Source organism: Sceloporus occidentalis, unplaced genomic scaffold (assembly GCF_023333645.1).
Source record: "Sceloporus occidentalis isolate IW3139 unplaced genomic scaffold, rSceOcc1.0.p SCAF_413, whole genome shotgun sequence".
In the NCBI taxonomy this organism is placed as follows: Eukaryota; Metazoa; Chordata; class Lepidosauria; order Squamata; family Phrynosomatidae; genus Sceloporus; species Sceloporus occidentalis.
Window position 1 is genome coordinate 126,161 of NW_028317393.1, and position 19,567 is coordinate 145,727.

The following is a 19,567-nucleotide window of genomic DNA, read 5'->3' on the forward strand; positions in this document are numbered from 1 at the left end:
TTGTAGTGCAAGAACTTCTTTAGTGGAACCAGAGGGTCACCATCTCATGCACCATGTCTGCATTGACCCGAGATTCCATGTCCCTCAGAGCAGTTGACGTGTGACTAGCTTCTGGAGTTTAATGACAAAGGGTCAGAGGCAGGCTTGGCCTGGGGGGCAATTTTCAGAACAGGACTGGTCGGCTAGTGGAAAACCGAGCTCGGTGGGATCACGTAACTTGACATTCCACGACCTCACGTTAGCAATCCGGTAGCGATGAAGACAGGCTCCACGTAAGGTGCGTGTGATTGTGCACGTGTTGGGCACTCGGTCTTACTTTAACCATATCTACATCTTTAATTACGATTAACAGTCAGTACTCCCCAACCCTCATAATTATTAATTTAAAAGGGAGAGCTCCCGGGAGCTGGAATCTGAATGTTCCCGGTATGTTCCGTTAAGCCTGTCAGTTCTAGTTGAATACATACATGGTACAAAGCACTTTTTAAATTGTAATTAATAATAATACCATTTTGGTTATAAGTATGTAAAATCATCTGGGTGTGGAAGAATGTTGCTGTAATAGCACCTGCTGGCCCATAGATGGCGACAAACTCCCTGCATGTCATTTCTGTTACTGTTATGGGATTATGGTTTCTGCCCACCCATATTTATCAAGTTAACTAATGTATAAAATTAAACATAGTATTTGATAATTCAATTCTGCCCATTTTTTTCCTGCTGTAAAAGACCACAATCTTTATTTTCTGGAGAGCCCCCAGAGCCCCCCCCCCCGATGTTTAAATTCTCTCACTGTATTAGCCTCTTCCACTTATGCTAAAAAAGAAGGATTACATTCCTCCATTCTTCTAACCCTCTAGTTTTAGATTATGGCCTCTTCTCCTAACATTCTCTCACTCACACTCACTCTCACCAAGAACGAAATGCTGCCCCTCACGCCTATACATATTATGTTTCAGCACATTTATCTCGGACTGGTGTCCAGTGATTTACATACATACTAACATACATACACATACTAACATACTTACACAAACTAACATACTTACACATACTAATATACTTACACATACATGCACACCCCTAACTCTAGTGGCTCAGGAGGGGGGCAGCTCTGCTCTGTGGTCCCTTCAGACTGCCTACGTCAGAGTGCTGGAAAATGACATCATATCCCAGCACTCTGACTCAAGTGTAGCTGCCACACTCTCCTCCATTCATATTTACTAAAGTACTTATATAGCTTATTCCGCCGAGAATGTCTACCTTGTTATGACATCACTAATAATAATGTTATAGTACTGATCCCTGGGTTACCCCTCTAGTAACAGACTTTCCTCTGAATATTAACCCTTCGCTACATCATTCGCCTATTACTCATCCATTTTGCCTAGGCATTCAGCTTTTCTTACAACCAAACACCGTGATTTATTTATGTCAAATGCCTTTGCCGAAATCAAGATATACCCGATTCTCTCCCCCCAGCCTATTATTTTTAGTTACCAAGTCGGAATTAGGTTAGTTTGACAAGATCTTCCTGCATTAAACCCATCAATGAAAATCAAGTTAAAGGAAATTCACTTATTTTACTGTTCAAGGGGCCATTTAAATTTAACACGGAGATGTTTGAGTCAACATACAAAAGATTCACGCTGGTGGATGAAGAGTTAACTTTCTCTTTAGTGAGACAATGTAGACAAATATACTATATATCTGTGTGTGTAATGTGATGGCGCTAAATTATATACATTATTATATTATATGTATATTTAGCGCCATCATATTCCGCAGATTGGCTTTTATTTCGATTTTTTCAGTAACAGCGCCACCTGCTGGACAATATTGGAAATGGAAATATCCGGGATGGACTGGCACCGCAATTACCACGAGCTTTCCAAGTTGCTTGTGGTGGGCAATCAGGGTTGCAACCCTGGCCTTCGTCATTGGCAATCACTCTTTAAGGGTCTCGGGGGGGGGACTGGGGGAACCTCCTACCATCCCACAAGGATACCCAGAGCCAGAAAGTTCCCAGATATGGCGGTCCCACTGAGGTCATCGGGTGGTCCACACACTCAGGAAGACACTGTTGTTGGAGGGGAAGAGTGCAGGGAGCGGGCATGCTGCAACGGCAACCTGCAACCCGTCAGCGTCCCTTGAAATTTCAAAAGTGTCCTGGTGTTTATTGCCAGCGGTAATTAAGCAGAAATAAAGATAAATCACGCACCCTATAATTTGTATCCAATTATCCGGGAAATTGCTGTAAATACTCATTAGCAAAGGTAAAGAGTCAGCGAGTTCTCTGGCGACACAAATCAAAAGGATTAATATATAAATATAATAATTCATTGAGGGAAAAAATGTCATTTTGTCCAAAAAGACTCCCTTTATCTGCAAACCTGGAGGTCGCCATTGTGATATTTTGGGTGACGTTCCCGGCTCAAACACCACACTGAGCTGATGGTTTATGGCAATGCCAATGAAGTCCCTTCCTCCATAGACTTTCATTAATCAGAGAGTCCCTCGGGGTGATTAACACCAAGCCATTCTTTTGTTTCCCACAGGCAGTATGATAAGGAGTCGGGTTGTTTGTCTAGTAGGTTTGGATAGGATGACAGAGCTAGAACATGTTTTTGCAAATATTGGTATTTTATTTTTTATATTTTTTTGCTCAATATGCATGGGCTTTTTAAAAAAAAAAAATGGTGAACAAATTACTTTGGCGATTTTCAGTTCAATTCTTTTTTTTATTCCCTTGAATAATTCTAGTTTAGATTTGCATGTGAGAACATTGGATGGTTTTATTTTAACCCCTTAATGACAAAGGCCGTACATGTACGGCCTGAAAATGCATTGTTTTCGAATGGGTTTTGGGAGCGCCCATTGTCCTTAAGGGGTTAAAATTGGCATTTTATCCCTTGCTCCATGAAATCCATAAGTCCGGCACCATTTATTTTTTTGGAACCTAACGTTTTCTGTCGTGACATTGTGGGGACCATAACTGACCAATCAAGTGTCTTCTGCGGGAGAGTGCCCTACACCCTGTACATTATTCAAGTATCGTAGAGTCTATACCTCCCAAGTGTAGCATTTATCGCTGGACAGTCCCGATATTCAGGCCCTGTCCTGCTGTCTCCTGGAGATGTCCTACTTTTGTGGACGATGGCCATCTTCTGATCACCCCTTGACCAGCCTGACATCAATGGAGGTCTGTGCTGCTTCTAATTCCAAATTCTTACATGATGCAATACTTGCTACTGAATGCCCGTTGTACACCGCTCCAGAATATGATGGCGCTATATAAATAATCCTATCAAAAAAAACCGATAGAGTCCAAGTCAGCTTGTGCTTTTGTCCCCTTCTGTGTACTTTTGTCACAAGATCTTATCATCGTTCTCATGGACGGTGTGCCAGTTGGCACCTGGTCTGCCCGTCACATGCCTCGACCTTCCCGTGGACATCCATGGTCTTCTGCTATTTCGAAATCCGTGTCACCTGACCGGACCAGGTGTGCGCAATCCCCCGAACTCCACGTTGTTTGATGATGTTTGGGACGTTGTGAAATCCCCGGATCAAGGACTTTTTTTTACTTTTATGAACGGTAAATATTGCGTCAGCGCTGGAATGATGACTCTTTCCACCTGATCACGGGTTCCATCTGTGATACAAACACAGAGCGTACGGTCAAACGAGGCCTTCGGAGGGAGAAGACACGTCGGTCTCTTTTTATGGTTAGACACAACATGGCAAGTCCATAATTACATAAAAAACATAGAATCTGGCGGCCAAAACCCATCCGGCCCCCGTCTAGTCGCCCGTTCCTCCTGCTCTAAAGACTCAGACCCTAATCAGTTGTCGGTCTCGTCTTAGATCCAGGAGCCGTATGTCTACCCCATGCATGTTTAATACCCTCACTGTATTACCAGGGGCGTAACTAGACGCCTCAGGGCCCGGGTGCGAGAATCTTTTAAGGGCCCCCCCACCCCCTCACCCCCTCACCCCCCCCCCAAAAAACATGATTTTTACCCAACAATTTTTTTTTAAACAAATTACATATCGAATAATATCTGTAAATTTTTTCAACTTACTTTATCTTCAACAATGCAGCATTCAGGACAGGTAAAAGGTGACACGTAACAGCCATTGATGGTGTGGTTCTGCAAATATAAAGGACAACCATTAATCAACCTGTTTTATACATTTAGTGAAGTTATTGTCAATGATGTATATTTCTATAAGAAAACCAAGAGAAATTCATGGCAATTATGGCAATGTTAGACAGGAACCAAAAGTGTTAAAAGGCCAAAATAAATAGCAGGGAATAGACAGAATATTAACTCCTCACCATCCATGTATGCTAGATAAAGATGACCTCAGAGCTCAGCAGATGTATGAGATAGAATCTTTTGTGATGGGATTGGGAGTACATCAATACACTAAAAATGTCATGTTACATCCGAAGCCACAATTTAGTGCCACTAATAATTTTTAATAAAATATGCAGATTGAAATAGAGTAAATAACATAAAACCTTTACCTTTCTTCTCACTGATTTCAGGGCCTAGAATGTTTTGTCCACTGAAGTGACTACAAATTCAGGAATGGCGTTTTATCTCTGGATAAATAAAAATTACACAGTTCTATTTATTCCTACAGAAAGTAAAAAAACATTAGGGTGCAGTCTTCCCTCCTTCTGACCCTGACCATGGTACTCTCCCCCGTAATCATCCCCAGAGTCCCCTTGTCCCTCATTAACTAAACCATACCTCTCTTGCTTACTCTCTGTAGTTCATGTATAGATCAAATAAACAACACATGTAAACAGTACGTTCATGTATAGATCAACTGAATAAGACATAAAAACCCTGTATTTACAGGTATACATAAATAAGGCTTAAGAAATATAGATCACTCTATCACGTGATATGTGTTCAAATTAAAAAGTGAAAATTAAAAGTAAAAATAATAATAAACAAGACTCCTCAAGCAATGCACTGCAGCAACCTGACAAAACACTCCTCAGGATGTTCAAGACCAGACGTAATCAAAGAAAAAGGGTCGCATGTACATAGGGCGAAATCAAAGAAAAAGGGGCGCATGTACAAAGGACATAATCAAAGAAAAAGGGGCGCATGTACATGTTAGAAAAATGTTTGTTATCGTAAATATTATTGCTGTCAAAGACAAAAGAAAGCAGGGAATGTCTAGTCTAGGATATATGGACGAGTTCACGCCGACATGTCTACTCTATGTTCTTCTATATATGTGCAAAGGGTCAAGTCTAGGCCATTCTTAATTATGCAGCTTAAAGAGGTGTAACCTGCTTGAAAAGTAACCAATCAGAAAGAAGCATGCTATTAGAAGTAGATAAGATGCTATATAAACCAAGTAATCTTAATGTGTAATGAGACAACGCTTCGACTTTTGTGTGTTGTGTGCCTTGTCTCGATTATGCGCATGATCTAATTAAAGGAAACTCTTTCTGAGGAGAATTCGACCATTATTTCAACCAACATTTTGGTGCCCCGTGTGAGGAGGTTCTGACCGGAGACGGGGACGACAGTCCTGAGGAACTGCACCTCGAGAATCTGCATCTGAGGTAATAAAAGTCCTCCAGCTAAGATTGCTGTTAAACAGAGGCACTTTGCGACATCGTCCCTGAAACCGGCAGCATCCTCCCGAAGATGTATTACGGTCTTCTCTTCAGAAATGTGAGTAAGAAAAATATTTCTGGGAAATATTATAAGAGGTCAAAGTCTGTCAGGGACTACTGAAATAAATAACTGCGTATGCATTCGATAATGAGAATAGTACTTGGAGTACTGAGGCTGATCAGAAGAAATGTGCACAGGTAGTTAGTCATTATTTTTGTGATAGCGAATTGTTGTTTGTAATTGTGACAATACTGTTGATGTTGGTTGTGGCTTGTATTATTGTGAAAGAGTATCACAAGACCTTAAAGAGAAGAGCTCTTATGGTCCAGGGACAGCTATACCAACCCATGTCACAAATCTTGTCTGAATGAATCTGTGTGAATGACTGTTCAGGAGTCCTTTACGGCGAACGAACAGTTAATAAGGTTGTTGTTAATACGCCCCCCGGCATTTGTGAGAAGCCCTCTGTGATCAAGTGCTGGGATTGCAAGTGAACAACTTCGCTGCGAGAGTGATTTTCCTGCCTTTACTGTCTAGGAACGGTATCTTATAAATACCAAGAACTCTCTGTTTAACCCTGTCCAGACGTGGTATCTTATAAATACCGAGAAATCTCTGTTTAACTCTGTCCAGACGTGGTATCTTATAAATACCAAAAGATTTTCCTTGTTTTCTGCTTTGCGGTGAGATTGTATCATGGGGAAATCCCACAGTAAGGGAAAGAAACAAAAGGATGAGAGTGTTTTCTTGTGGATAAAGAAGAAACCACTGAAAGAAGACAAACAGTTTATGTATAAACTTAATCAAGAAAATGTTTAGGCATAAATTCACATTGTTCAGGTATAGTGCACTTAAAAATAGAGGGTGAATCCCTCAGGTTTCGGATGGTTGGACCATCCTGGTAGAATCTAGACTCGGAGTGGTTGGACCACTCGGTGAATGTGTGGATTTAGAAGAAACTACGTAGTGACTAAATTATAACATTCCAAATTCTATACCATGTTTCCAGCTGGTTCCAGAATCTGTTAAATGTATGTCTTGTCTGTTATCTGTGATCGATCATAAATTATATGTAGAGTCGACATTAGAAAAGCCTTTTGTATCTTTTTATTCTAATGCTTTTATGCTTTTTCCAGAATTAATTTAAATAAGGGTTAATAATTTAAAAGCTAAAATTTATAATTAGCACACAAAATTTTTTTTTTTTTTTTTTTTTTTTTTTTTTTTTTCCTCAAATTAATATGCTTAAAGTAACATTATAAGTAACGCACCTCCTTATGGAGTAATCAAGGTCAGATATATCCGTTAACCATGTGGGTACATAGAACATGAACAGAGGAGGATATTAAAAAAGCTACTGAGCATGTTAAAAATCCAAAAGAGGATCCCCAACGGTTTGAGACTGATATCCGAGGGCTCTGTACAAGTTACCGATTAAATGGTGAAGAAATAGAAAGAGCGTGTCGAAGGGTTTTGGGATCAGATTGGAGTTCAGTAGAACGAAGTTGGAATGGGTACGATAATGTGGGGCAACCACTCCCATGGGGTCATGTTGATCTAATTAACCGTTTAAACACTTTCATAACTGCTTGTACGACCAGATGGGCTCGTAGAACAAATTGGATGGAGATAAATAGATGTACACAGAAGGATGGGGAAGATGTGGATCAATATTTTTATCGGCTGAAAAAGGTCTTTGATATCTATAGTGGTTTAACCCCACCTCCCGATCCAGATCCAAATTCTGCTTATGAGCAGCAAATAAAAATGTGTTTGTGTCTGGGGCACGTAAAGAGATAAATGCGAATGTCAGTTAACATATGGTTAACCTCTGTACTGCGACGTTGAATGATGTGTTGGAATATGCTAAGCATTCTGAAAAGTGGCACAAAGAATGGGAGAAAAAGAAAGTGAGAGTAATGTTAGCAGGAGAGGAGTATGAAGGAATGTTGTATGAAGGAATGTTGACAGGGAATAACAAAAGAGTGAGAGAGAGATTTCGAGGTCGTACCGAGGTAGAAGAGGTAGAGGTGATAGATGGTCACAAGGATGTTATAATTGTGGAAAGGAAGGTCATTGGGCAAAAGAGTGTCCCGAGCCAGACAAGAGAAAGCAGAATTCCCCAGAGCAATGACTAATACAAGAAAAAGAAACATTAGATTTCTGTAATGTTCATGATGTGTTGTTATTGTCAAACTTGCCTGAAATTAATTTAATTGTAAATATTAAACGTGTAACATTCTTGGTAGATTCAGGGGCTTCGCAAACCCTATTGAATCATCCCACCTGCACGGGCATACAGAAAGGGACTGGTTAAATTCACATAAAGGGAGTAAAAGGGAGGACACATACCGAAAGCTTATCTGTCCCCCTCCAAATACAACATCCAGAGTCTGGAAACATAATTACCGCCAGTGTAATATTATCTGAGGTATGTCCCGTAAATCTTCTAGGAAGAGATCTGATTAGAGAGTTGGGAGTGCACATTGCACCCGTGGGAGACAAGTTTGATGTTACAGTGGGGGGAAGAAGAAATAACTATCAAGGACGGCATGATCGTTACTACTATGCTTTAAACATAGATTTTACTAAAAATAAGGGAAATATAATACAGGTTTTGGAACTTGTACATAAAACATTCGAGATCTGTGATCATTTACAAGTTCAGCATTCAAATGATTTTCATTGTACAATGTATGTTAAGAAAACAGCAGGAGGAGACGAGTATTATGAATCTAAAAAGATGAACAAAGTACTGTAATACAGACAGAATACTTTTACTGGACAAAGGACAGGGGGCATTATCTGGTATATTAACACCCCGAATAACCACACTTTTTGTCTCTGAATAACCACACATTTGTCTCTGTGTAAACAGCAAACTGATCAGTAGAAGTCTGTGGGAGATATGGTGTTGCGATGTGAGATTAATCACTCGTGGAAAAGAGATAAAGGAGATATTCAATGCAATACTGAAGTAAGAGAGGTAAATTATCTAATCATTTATTAGCCCAGGCGGCTGAGTTAACGGCTCTCATAGAGGCATGCAAATGGGCAGTAGACAAACGGGTAAATATCTATACCGACAGTCAATATGTATTTTCTACTATATATGTGTTTCCACAACAATGGAAAAAAAGAGGTATGATTACCTCCACAGGGAAACCAATAAATCATAAAGCCTTGATTGAAGAACTATTAACGGTTATAAATCTACCAAAAGAAGTAGCTGTAATAAAGTGTGCAGCCCATACCAACAGCAAGGATCCTGTAGCATTAGGCAATAACTGTGCAGATATTGAAGCAAAAAGAATTGCTCAAGAGATGTTTGCCATAATCACTAACGAGATACAAATTAATCACCAGGTTCTGTATGATATGCAACAGGCTGCCCCTATGTCTGAAAAACGATATTGGTGGTCTAAAAAAGCGACTCTATGTAACAAAATGTTTTATATTAACAAACCAATATTGCCGAAATCATTATTTCGCTTTGCAGCCTTATTGAGTCATGGGCTGAGCCATGTCTCAACAGGAGGGATGGTAATAGATAGATAGATAAGGTGTTCCAAAATTACTCTAAAAAAAAAAAAAAAAATTTGTGTGCTAATTGTCTTCATGATAAAAGAAATCATTCCTAGATTTGGAACACCAGAAAGAATATACAGTCATTTTGTCAATCAACTAATCTCCAGATTTGCACAAGTATTTGGTATACAATTAAAGAATCATTGTGCCTATCATCCTCAGTCAGCAGGGTTGGTAGAAAGAAACAATGGAACAATAAATAATAAATTAAAAAAGACCATGGCAGAAACCGGGAATTGGGTTTCTTGCCTACCTATGGTAAAATTGAGTATGCGTATTACACCCAACAAGCAAGGTCTCACCCCATTTGAAGTAATGTACGGGAGACCCTATAGTTTGCCGCAGATAAAGGTAAAAGAGGCAAGTAATGAAAAAGAATTAACCCTAGCAGAATATATGGCAAAAATGTTGAACACCAGATCAATACAAACTGTTAATTCTCTTCCAGAAGCACAAGAGCCAATTCCTGAGAAATTGAGTGTTGGAGATTGGGTACTAATAAGGATAATCAAATGAAAGAATTGGTCATCACCGAGGTGGGAAGGATCGTACCAAGTACTACTAACCACCCCCACGGCATGTAAGATAGCTGAGAGGAGTTGTTGGATACATCAGTCGCACTGTAAGAAGGTAACACCACTTGCTGGTAGTCACTCATTAAGTCTGGGTACAAAGGGGGGTCCAGACGATAGGTTGGACTCGTCTCAAGCCAGTGAAGAAATCCATTCCCCGAACCCTGAGTTGACGGCCAGGTAGGATGAAGGGGTGGTGCCTGCTTATAGTTTATTGGGTAGTGACTGATGCTTTTACAATAATTTCTTATGCTAATGCTAATGCTAAGTGGGATCAAATGGGAAGATACCAAAGCACAAAATCTGACTTTTTCATTAGTAGGAGATAGTTCCATTGAAATTGATCTGTGTAAACTGATTCATTGTGAAAATATTGGGCAAGCAAGAAAATACGCTAAGGCCGATGTATATGTATGCTGGATGCCCGAAAAGCCCCCTGGAAAACGAAGTATAACATCATGTCTTGGTTGGGATTATGCTATGTGGACAACAGCTAGTCGAGATTGGGGATATGATACCAGGGGCAAGAGCGAGTAAAATCAAAACGAGATTATCTGTAAAAAGATTACAATCTGAATGTACCACCTATGATAATTGTAATAAATTACTATTTACTTTAAAAGAACCTATGAAGACGGATGAAAGACTATATACCATAGGCGCGTAGGTTTCTGATAATAAAGCTGTTAGATAAGACTTATACCCCACCTGGAAACGGAACTTGTCATATATTGGACTTGTTTCCCAAGGTTAAGAGACCTGAATTACCTCTAACAGTGCAAATATATGGGGGAAATTACACCTGTATGAAACTTCAGGGTAATAGCAGCTATTTTGATTATAAAGATTTGTCTAATTCACTGTGTGTCGAGACTTTTTCCACAGGACTGAGACAGCCAACCCAGATGAGAGCAGATATTTGGTGGTTGTGCGGAGACCAAAGCCCTTGAAGGACTAACATCCTTATCAAATGATTTTGCCGAGAATGCAGGAATACATAATGTGTTCACCTCTTGGTTAGAAGGATGGTTCGGGCAATGGTCGGGAATGATAATGTCCGGAATAATTACTATCACTATAGTATCCGCAGTATTGATATTCGGAGGATGCTGTTTTATTCCATGTTGCAGAGGATTTTTGAATAAGACAATTGATAAAGCTGTAAATCAGACTATGTACTCCCAGATCAACAAAGAAGATTGTGATCAATTATTAAGAGTATCTGAGACTCTACATATTAATGACGTTATTGACATGAAAGATGAATTATCAGTGCTAATGACGGATACTGAAGATGAAGAGTCTGATATTGAATAATATTTTGATAAACAGGAGGGAAATGTTAGAAAAATGTTTGTTATCGTAAATATTATTGCTGTCAAAGACAAAAGAAAGCAGGGAATGTCTAGTCTAGGATATATGGACGAGTTCACGCCGACATGTCTACTCTATGTTCTTCTATATATGTGCAAAGGGTCAAGTCTAGGCCATTCTTAATTATGCAGCTTAAAGAGGTGTAACCTGCTTGAAAAGTAACCAATCAGAAAGAAGCATGCTATTAGAAGTAGATAAGATGCTATATAAACCAAGTAATCTTAATGTGTAATGAGACAACGCTTCGACTTTTGTGTGTTGTGTGCCTTGTCTCGATTATGCGCATGATCTAATTAAAGGAAACTCTTTCTGAGGAGAATTCGACCATTATTTCAACCAACAGTACATAGGGCCCCTTTTGTACATGCGCCCCTTTTTCTTTGAATACATAAATGGAAACATAGCATAGTAGATATGGATCAACAGAATAACACAAAAACCCAGCTTTGCAGGTAAAGATCAAATAGAATTCACATAAAAACTCTGCATTAAAGGTATATTTAAAACCCCCTAAATTATAGGCATTGATCACAGGTTGCACCCCAAAACCAGCCCTGGCCTCCACACTGCCCACATAGAACCTGACCAGCACCCAGATAACACACGTAGGGTTTGCCATCTTTGTCCCCAAACAGCCCATCCTGTGCCTGGCTGGATGGGGACAAAGGTGACACTGGGGAGCTGAACTTGTGTGTCTAATCTATATAAGTGTTTATATATGTATATCTATATAAAAATAAATCTAGAAATCTCCATTTTTTTAAGAAAAAAAAAACTTTATGCGTTTTGTCCCCCTCCACAGACACACACATATATTTATTTTTATGTTTATAATTGAAATAATAATGAAATAATAATTAAATGCGATATACAATATTTTTTTTTTTAAATACATTATTGTACCGACCTCCCTATTCCTTCCACTTTGGGGCCCTGATGAAGTGCTGATGGAGTGATAGCTCCAGCTCCAGCAGTCTGTGTGATGGGGCGGAGCTTTCAGCCCTCATGCAGCTCTTGTGGCACGATCCAGTGCTCCTGCAGTCTGTATGAGGGGGCGGAGCTTTCACCCCTCATGCTCTATGTGATCCGGTGATCCTACACTCTGAGCGTGAGGGGGCGGAGCTTTCGCCCCTCACGCTGCATCAATGATTAGGCGGCCGTCGCCAGCTCCGTGGCGAGGCTTGCCTTATTTAAAAAAAAAAAAACAACAAAAAACATAAAAAGGTATCGGGTGGCCCCTTGGCTTGGGCCCCCCTTCCACCGGGTCCCGATTTCGTGCGGCCCCTTGGCTTGGGCCCCCCTGCCGCCGGGGCCCGGTCGCAGTCGCGACCCCTGCGACCCCGGTAGGTACGCCACTGTGTATTACCCTCTACCACCTCTGCTGGAAGGCTCTTTGGTGTTCAGGTTGTCTACTGGATTGCTTGGGCAGAAGACCTCAGTGGTGGAACATGGAAGCAGCAGCAGGTCATGTTCCTCCACCAGGACTGATGTTCCCCAGTGCTTAGGAGCAATGAAGGCTTCGTGTTTCTTCACCAATTAGGAGAGGTGGCTTTTTAATCAACCCATAGACTAATCAACCATGCGCAGGTGAAGGAACCCCACCTCAGCACCAGCGTTGAGGAACCACAATCATTGCATGGGGGGTCTCTGTAGTGAAACCATTACTGCCGCTATCTTCTGAAATGAGATCGTACGACTCGGCAAAACATTTTACCGGATGTGATGACGCAGCCAGACGTCGTGACCTCGCGGTCTTCATCTAATGGATCTTCTCATCGCATTAACAGCGAGAGCCTCGTTATTATCAGAGATCATCACACGACTGAGACGCAAGAAGACAACCTTTACAGAGAGGGGAAGACAATGCCGACCAACATTACTGTATACAGCGCTGGGGGTTATATTACTGTATACAGCGCTGGGGGTTATATTACTGTATACAGCGCTGGGGGTTATATTACTGTATACAGCGCTGGGGGTTATATTACTGTATACAGCGCTGGGGGTTATATTACTGTATACAGCGCTGGGGGTTATTACTGTATACAGAGCTGGGGGTTATATTACTGTATACAGCGCTGGGGGTTATATTACTGTATACAGCGCTGGGGGTTATATTACCGTATACAGCACTGGGGGTTATATTACTGTATACAGCGCTGGGGGTTATATTACTGTATACAGCGCTGGGGGGTAATATTACTGTATACAGCGCTGGGGGTTATATTACTATATACAGCGCTGGGGGGTTATATTACTGTATACAGCGCTGGGGGGTTATATTACTGTATACAGCGCTGGGAGGTTATATTACTGTATACAGCGCTGGGGGTTATATTACTGTATACAGCGCTGGGGGTTATATTACTGTATACAGCGCTGGGGGTTATATTACTGTATACAGTGCTGGGGGTTATTACTGTATACAGCACTGGGGGTTATATTACTGTATACAGTGCTGGGGGGTTATATTACTGTATACAGTGCTGGGGGGTTATATTACTGTATACAGCGCTGGGGGTTATATTACTGTATACAGCGCTGGGGGGTTATATTACTGTATACAGCGCTGGGGGGTTATATTACTGTATACAGCGCTGGGGGGGGTTATATTACTGTATACAGCGCTGGGGGGTTATTACTGTATACAGCGCTGGGGGTTATATTACTGTATACAGCGCTGGGGGTTATATTACTGTATACAGTGCTGGGGGGTTATATTACTGTATACAGCGCTGGGGGTTATATTACTGTATACAGTGCTGGGGGGTTATATTACTGTATACAGTGCTGGGGGGTTATATTACTGTATACAGCGCTGGGGGGTTATATTACTGTATACAGCGCTGGGGGTTATATTACTGTATACAGCCCTGGGGGTTATATTACTGTATACAGCGCTGGGGGTTATATTACTGTATACAGTGCTGGGGGGTTATATTACTGTATACAGTGCTGGGGGTTATATTACTGTATACAGCGCTGGGGGTTATATTACTGTATACAGCGCTGGGGGTTATATTACTGTATACAGCGCTGGGGGTTTCACCTTACAGAGAAGATGGTAAATAAATGGAGCAGCCTCCCAGCAGAGGTGGTAGAGGGTAATACAGTGAGGGGATTAAACATGCATGGGTTAGACATACGGCTCCTGAATCTAAGACGAGACCAACGGCTGATTAAAGTTTGAGTCGTTACAGCAGGAGAGGTGGGCGACTAGACGGGGGCCGCTGGTTTCTGTGAGCCCCATCATGCATACAACATTCTGCAATCGCACAGACGGTAGTCTAGGTGATCGCGGAGGCTTTCACAGCACCCAGGCAACCATATGAAGAACCCCAGGAATCCAGCACCGGCAGCGAAGTATAACTTCTTATGCATACACACACTCACATACACACTCACATACACACTCACATACACACTCACACATACACACTCACACATACACACTCACACATACACACTCACACATACGCACTCACATATACACACTCACATACACACACTCACATATACACTACTGTATATCCAGCGCAGACGGGGCCCTTTATCACTCCCATCACTCCTGTGTTCCAATGGCCCTTTATCACTCCCATCACTCCTGTGTTCCAATGGCCCTTTATCACTCTCATCACTCCTGTGTTCCAATGGCCCTTTATCACTCTCATCACTCCTGTGTCCCAATGGCCCTTTATCACTCTCATCACTCCTGTGTTCCAATGGCCCTTTATCACTCCAATCACTCCTGTGTTCCAGTGGCCCTTTATCACTCCCATCACTCCTGTGTAATGATGGCTAGAATGTTTCTTTCAAGAAATGAGTAGTAGATACCTGGAATAGACTCCAAGTGGATGTGGCAGCATGTTCCTCTTTCCCATTGTGATGTTTTTATTATAATTAATAAAATATGAAGATTTTTCGTGATATCCCTATTAATAAAATAAATCTCACACCTATCATGCCACAAAACAACTTATCTCATCGACTACCATTAACGAAGAGTCTGGATGAAGCAAGTCTTCGGTTGCGCATGGTTTGTGTCCCATTAAAAGAGGTGGATGCGTCGTCAGTTCTTGCTTTAGTCGTTCGTTCCGAGCTATTGCGAGCGCTCAAGCTGGAACCTGTAACTGTAACCCTTTGAGAACCGGGTTAAACTGTTAAAGGAGCAGTTCCACTTAGACAAAACCTTAATGTTAAGGAAATACTCAAATTTAACCCAAATTTAACCTTTCCTCTGATTTCCTCCCTTTATTTCATTGACCCCCAGCTAGAGTCTTCTACAAGCGGAAGGTTGGCGTGTATGGAATCGCACGCGTTCGATGACCTGAGTAACCAGCAATGAGCACCATCTCAAGGACCAACACATTGTAAGAGGTCTTTCCAGAAGAAGATGAAAGAGGCTCATGCAAGGTTTCCACCGGCCCAAACGTATCATGGCAGGAGTCCAAACTGGGACACATTTTTGGGGGTGGCTGGTCAGAGGCAGGTCAGGTCCATGGCCACCCATGACGTTCAGTGTGGCCAGGTGGCCATGTGCTGAACGGCCCTCTGCTGATGTTCCATCCCGCCGGACCAGACAGTGGAAATGAGAAGATCTTCCCAAAAGGTCCATGATCCTCACTGCCATCAAAAGCAGGACTATGGGGCAGCTACTCGGGACAGTGTGATGGGGCCTGGAAATTGTGGATGTCCCACAAACGCCATGATATTTGGGAGGTATGGGGTGTTCAAAGAAGAGAAAAAGTAAAAGGTGCACAAAGGACTTTGTAAGGGTAAATGAGGGTGTTCTGTGGAATAGATTGTTATATAGGGGTTATATTACTGTATACAGCGCTGGGGGGTTATATTACTGTATACAGCACTGGGGGTTATTAATCTATACAGCACTGGGGTTAAGTAATTTGACATTAGTAAGGCTAAGGGTGTTGTTCATTTATAATTAATTGCGTTGTGCAACGTAGTCCATAATTACATAAAAACAGACGTTTTGCGGGAACCGGTTAAAACAAAACAAAAAAAAAACATTAAGCAGACAAAGATTCATTGCTTTTTTCACATCGAAGCGTATAAAAATCAGCTAGTTCCAGTATGTTCGAGTCGCTTTCCACAAACATTCATGTTAAATATTGCACCGGTTACAGTGGGCAGGGAGTTCAAACGCTTGTCTGCGAATGCAGATAAAAGATTATTGCGAATGAGCGAATGAGCGAATGAGCGAATGAGCGAAAGATCCGTCGAGATAATTATTAATCAGGGCATTCTCAGGGACAGAAACTCCTAACCCTTTAAGCTTTAAGAACAACCTGATCTAGTGCTCCAGAGGCAAAGCAGGTGCTGCAGTGTGCGGCCAGTGGTTGCGTCTGCCCCGGCCGCCCGATATGTGAGCATAAAAATCATTTATCATTGAAAAAATGTAAAGAGAAGAAAAATCTAAATCATACCAATAATTGACGTGACCGCTCTTCACTTTCAAAATAGTACGAATTCTTTTAGGTTTCCACAACGTCAGGGAATTTGCAGGCGTATAGTTAGGTGTCAAGAGTCATACAGAATGGCAAGACCGAGGACAGCAACAACCCACAGGGTAGGTATACCATGATGGAACTTTCAAGTTTGCACAGTTCTGTATGTCATTAAAGCAATAGACCCGTCCTGTCATCACCAGTCCGTCCATGCCTGTCACAGTCCATGAGGTATCTGATGATTAAATGGGGGATCAGTATACGGAGGGGTACACAGTAGTAGGCATCCAGGAGAGGGATAAGTCATAGCTGGCGGATCCACGTTCAGGCCTGGAGAGGTGGTACGGGTGTGGTGGTAGATCTAGGTGACAAACATGTATGCACAAAGCAAAACATAGATGCAAACATGCTAGGACCTGACACTAATGTAACCACTAAAGGTTTAGTTCACCATGTGACCATAAGAGGGAAGGCCGCCACTAGGTCACGGTACTTCAAATTAGGCAAGTCGTCAGCACTAAACTAGCAAACCAAAAAAAACAGAACCAAGAGATTACCTGTAGCAGGTAGGAAAGAAAGAGAGGCACATGTGGGAGTCCCAACTTTTAGACACAGTCCTGCTGTCCCACCAAACACCCCCACAGTCACCTACTTTCAAAATGGAAGCTATTGTAGATACTTTTCAGGTGCGAGTCTTACTGTAAACACAACGGTTGGTGGGTGCTTTATAGTTCTTTGAATGTTTAATATTGATATTTATGGGTAATTTTATGGTAAGAGATGGCTTGTTGCCACCTTCCTGACTAGCTGGACCTCAAAAGTTGGGTTGTTGTTATACCTGGGAGATCTCTAGGTTTGACTTGGAGTCTCCTGGTGATGAGCCGCTTCCCCTGGGTCTCCAGGTCACTTTTCTCTCGCTCAATTATCCTCCCACTTCTAAAACATTTAATGTCATCTGGGGGAAGTCTCCTCGTCAGAGGCTAACTTTGTCCATTGCACAGCTATCTACGCCCCTTGCATTACTAGCTCCACCCTCATATGCATGTAGCCCCATCCATAGTCCATAGGTATGGTTAAAGGTCTCCTGGGTTTTTCATGTGTCTGGTCGTGTAATTGAGGAGCAATGAGGACACACGTACCTTTTGAGACTGATGTTACTGGATTGTTTTCGTGTCCTCTGGCCTAATAAATACCAGGGTGGGGGACACAAGCAGCATAAGGGACCCAACATTTAGGTCCTCTCTCTGTTATCTGACAGATCAATGTCTCTTGAATAGGTCCATCAGCGGGTAGCTGAGTGCACTGCACCCAGGTGCCACTAGGCGGCAGATAGCAGAGCAGAGAAGGCAACCAACATGAGTGAGTGTCGCATGGTCATTGGTTATCCATGTGTGGTGGTCTACAACTCAGGTTATGTTAATTCTGGGCTTGATGGTAGTCAACGGCCAAACATCTTACTGGCAAGGAAAGCCTATCCCTGACACTATAACCATACGGTACCTCCGAACCGTCTTGTTGTTTGCAGGACAGTCCCATTTTACAGGCTCCCTAGATAATTAAAGATCATAGAAAACTGTTCTAGGGTTTTCTCTCTCTGTGTAATTCCAAAATTTGCGGCTCCAGTCCCATGAACACCTTAATCCAGATTTCATGCTGCGAACACTTTTGGAGGACTGGTACTGTTCTAAAACCCTAGTGCTTACTTGCCCACTGGCCTGGTTTTCACAGAACAGTCCTGAACCCCACAGTGGCAGTGCGGCTGGTTGCAGTTAGATCCCAGGTAAACATGTGTGTTAGAGTGTATGTGTGTTCGTACACGGAAGGTGGTGGAGGCCCCCGGAGGTCACCCCCTGTTGGGGGGTAGAATGGGGGGTAGAATGTCCCACATGCCATCCATCCTCCGTTTCTCAAACTCAAGAACTCCGCTACCTTTCTCCTACTTGGATTTAGCTGCTGGTTGAAGTATGCATCAAACCGAGACATTGGCATTGAGTCCGTTGCCAAACTGGATAGAAATCAGGTAACAGGTTAAGCTAAACTATTGGTTTTATCATCAGAAATATTAACTCACGATAAATAAATTGCTTCACTATTTCATCAGACGTGAAAAGCCGGCCTCTGGCTGGAACCGTCTTGTAAAGCTGCCATCTAGACCGGAGATCCCTGAACGATCTGCCACCAATGCCTCTGGCCATGCGACTAAGCGCCCTGCTTCCGTTTCCTGTTGCATCGCCTGCTTTCCTCTATACCCTCTGTGCTTCTAATTCAATATTCTGCCTTTAATACGGAGGCAAAAGCTTAGTCTTCATTACACCAGACCTAGGGCCACGTTTGATGAACAGCACTGCTTGGGTAGCCTGCAGCTGTGAACGTGGTAGAGAAGACTATGGTAGACCCAGATCTCAGTAGGGTTCATTGGGTGAAGATCTCCTGTACCGATCTACAGCCTAAATATGCTTCTTAAAGGTGCTGTTCCACTTAGACATTGATGAAAGTGTCTTTTGCCCCATACAGACCGGGCAGGGACATTCTACTTTAATACGTTTTTAAATTTGCTGATTTGTAGGAACGTCTGAAAACGAGAGCCCCGTCACACTCTATGATTAATAAAATACAGCAGAAAAGAGGTTTTGCGGCTGTCCTGGAAAGTAGGTTTTGTTTTCTTCAGTCTCACCATGTATGAAGTCAACAAACCTACTTCAAGGAACCAAGACAGAGAGGAACAGAAAGCATGAGCTGATTCCCAAAGAGGAACACCCCCATACTATGGGGGGCACTTCGGGCATCGAAAGGGTAGAATCGGCTCTTAGCGTCCAAAGTCTGGCTGGGACTTGATGTAAAACTTCCTAATCTTCTGCTTCGAGGAACAAGAAACCTACTTAAGAAGCCTCCTACTGACAATGAAGAAGCCACATACTGG